At 39.1% G+C, this 3,697-nt stretch overlaps 1 pseudogene; it reads left to right on the forward strand.

Moving 5' to 3' along the window:
- The first annotated feature begins 2,224 nt into the window (after positions 1–2,224).
- Positions 2,225–3,445, forward strand: LOC138160471 (actin, cytoplasmic 1 pseudogene; annotated as a pseudogene).
- The last annotated feature ends 252 nt before the right edge of the window (positions 3,446–3,697 follow it).

The raw sequence follows: 3,697 nt of genomic DNA on the forward strand, positions 1-3,697 counted from the left end.
ATTAACTTATACAAACGAGGTGCGAAAGGAAGAACTGACACAGAGAAATTAGATGAAGGAGGAGGTCTGGTAGTTCTGGAACCTTACTCTCGTCATCAGAAATGGGTTGAAGAGGGAACAATACATATATATCTAGAAGGATATAAAATTCAGAAAGAAATAAAAGGCTAAGGGTATAGGGAGAGGAGGGAAGAGAAGGGGGTATTTTTAAAGGGAACCCTACTCACATCAGATGTGAGTTAAAAAGAGAACAATAGAGAACATTTAGAAGGGAATAAAAATCTTCTAAATTTATAAAGAAATAAGAGGGTGAGGGAATAGGATCGAAGGGGTGGTGTTATAGAAGGGTGTTAGATTAATGGGAATGAAAGAATAAAAGAATCTTTGGAGGGGGAATAGATTAAGTAATAGGAGGGCAAGAATTGGGGGTAGAAGTAGTCAGGAAGGATAAGAAATAAGAGATACATACAAACATAAAATAATGATCAGTTAGAATTTATTAAGGAAAAAACAGCAGGGGTAGTAATCATGATCTCAAAGGAAGTTAAAGCTAAAATAAGATTTAATCAATAGAGAAAATAGGGAAACTACATTATATGTCAGCCATATTAATCAATATTGTTTTAGACTATTTAAAATAACTAGACAGTATAAGGTTGGAATATTGCTGTGGTATAGGAAATTATGAGTTGGTAGACTTAGAAAAATATGGAAAGACTTGGACTTATGAAGGAAGATGTTATCCACCCCCAGAGAAACAAAGAACAAATAAAGATAGTATGGTCTTACATAGATGCATAGAAATATTTATTTCTATATAAGAGGATGATTATAGACATCTAAGTATATGTATGTGTGTATATATGTTTATGTGTGTATATATATATATACATACACACATTATACACACACATACATGCATACACATATATGTGCTTAATTGTAGCCTTCTTGGGGGAAGGGGGAAAAAACGCAGTAAAAAGTACACTACAGAGAACAAAAGAAAACTTAAGAGGAAGCAAAGAAAAAAATGGACAGTTCTGAAAACAATTCTCTCTTAAGTTCTACTGTGCACAATGTGTGTGTCAATGCTTTTTTTTCTTTGCTTATTTTTGTATTTAAGTTTATAATGTTTTTCTTTCTCTTTTCATATTGTGTATTTGTTTTAGTATTTAAATTTTATAAATTATTTTGGAAGAGTAAGAGTCATTCCCAGTAGATCAATGGCACAAACAGGTAATTCCCAAAGGAATAAATCCAAGTTATCGACAGTGATCTGAAACCCAATCATTAATAATTAGAAAAATACATATTAAAAGAAATGTGAAGTTCTACCTTTCCCAATCAGACTGTCAAAATTATAAAAAGGAAAATTACAATTGTTGGAGGGACTGTAGAAGAACAGATACACCAGTACATTGTTGATGGAGCTATGAGTTGATCTAGCTATCCTGAGAAAAATTTGGAACTATCCCCCCTAAAATCACTATCTGTGCATACCCATTGACCCAGTCATAACACTACTAGGCCTATATCCCCAAAGAGATTAAAAAAAAAGGAAAAAGACTCACATGTGCTGTTCTTAGAGCAATATCCTAACACCCAGCCAAATAGAAATTAGGCTAGTTTTTCTGTAAAAGGTACTGAAACCGTCCCTGAGACTTGATTGACTCAAAGAACTGATTCTTGGCTCAGGTTATTAACATCATTTCCTGGTTTTCTGAGTATAAAAATAGCCAAGGAAGCTCTAGGAGTTTTCTCTGATGCTTGGCTAGCAGAATACAATGGGTAACTGTGGTGGGGGATCTTCACCTAACTGAATCAACTTGGAGTGTCCTCAAAATACTCTCCATTTGTGGCTAAGTAAATCTCTTTTTGTTAACTTCTAAATGATCTATAAATGTCTAAATTCATTCCCGTGTTGAAATTAAACTACTAGGCAACTGACCTAAATCAAGCCAAGTCCAGAACATGGACAAAAATATTTATAGCAACTCTTTTTGTAGTGGCGGTACTGGAGAAGAAAGGAGAGAACATGCCTATCAGTTGAGAAGGGCTCAATAAATTATGGTATATAAATGTAATGGATTATTGTTGTTCCATAAGGAATGTTGGAAGAGATGGTTTCAGACAAATATTGGAAGACTTGTATGAAATGATACAAAGTGAAGTGAGAAGCTGTGAGCCCTTCCACTCAGCGTGCACTTGCCTCCCCCCTGCCTCCAGGTGCAGCACCTCCTCCTCTCTTCTCTTAAGGGTTTAAACTTGCCACTTCAAAGTTAGCCATGGATGATGATATTGCTGCTCTTACTGTTGACAATGGCTCTGGAATGTGCAAAGCTGGCTTTGCAAGAGACGATGCCCCTTGGGCTGTCTTCCCTTCCATTGTTGGGCACCCCAGACATCAGGATGTGATGGTGGGTATGGGCCAGAAAGACAGCTATGTGGGGGATGAGGCCCAGAGCAAGAGAGGTATTCTGACCCTGAAGTATCCCATTAAACATGGTTTTGTCACCAACTGGGATGAAATGGAGAAGATCTGGCATCATACTTTCTACAATGAGCTCTGTGTGGCCCCTGAAGAGCACCTTGTGCTGCTCACAGAAGCCTCCCTGAACCCCAAAGCCAACAGAGAAAAGATGACTCAGATTATGTTTAAGACCTTCAATACCCCAGCCATGTACGTTGCCATGACATGATGACATGATGACATGTGCTATCCCTGTATGCCTCTGGTCGTACCACTGGTATTGTGATGGACTCAGGTGATGGTGTGTCCCACACCGTGCCCATCTATGAAGTTTATGCCCTTCCCCACACTATCCTCCGTCTGGATCTGGCTGGCCATGATCTGACGGACTACCTCATAAAGATCCTGACCGAGAGAGGGTACAGTTTCACCACCACAGCTGAGAGGGAAATTGTGCATAACATCAAGGTGAAGCTGTTATGTCACCCCAGACTTTGAGCAGGAGATGGCCACCGCTGCATCCAGCTCCTCTCTGGAAAAGAGCTATGAGCTCCCTGATGGTCAGGTTATCACCATTGGCAACAAGAGGTTCTGGTGCCCAGAAGCTCTCTTCCAACCATCTTTCTTAGGTATGGAATCCTGTGGAATCCATGAAACTACCTTCAACTCAATCATGAACTGTGATGTTGACATCTGTAAGGATTTGTATGCCAACACCGCATTGTCAGGTGGTACCACCATGTACCCAGGCATTGCTGACAGGATGCAGAAGGAGATTAGCTCCCAGCATAATGAAAATCAAGATCATTGCACCACCTGAGTGCAAATACTCTGTCTGGACTGGAGGCTCCATCCTGGCATCTCTTTCCACCTTCCAGAAGATGTGGATCAGCAAGCAGGAGTATGATGAATCTGGGCCCTCCATTATCCACCGAAAATGCTTCTAAATGGACTGTTTGTGTTTTTTAAATTTTTTCTTGTCAAAGGATGTGACATGATGACATGATAATTGCCTAAAAAAAGAGATGAGATTGGCATGTCTTTATTTATTTTTGTGTTGTTTATTTTTTTTGGTGCTTGACTCAGGATTTAAAAACTGGAACAGTGAAGGTGATGAGCAGTCTAGGTATGTTGGAGGCAAACATATCCAAAGTTCTCCAGGGCGTCTTCAGGACTCTGATTGTACATTTGTTCTTTTTTTAATAGTCACTCCAAATACCGTCTAAT

The sequence above is a fragment of the Petaurus breviceps genome, unplaced genomic scaffold (assembly GCF_028583685.1).
Source record: "Petaurus breviceps papuanus isolate PSGF00001 unplaced genomic scaffold, PetGlider_PUasm1.0 181, whole genome shotgun sequence".
NCBI lineage: Eukaryota > Metazoa > Chordata > Mammalia > Diprotodontia > Petauridae > Petaurus > Petaurus breviceps.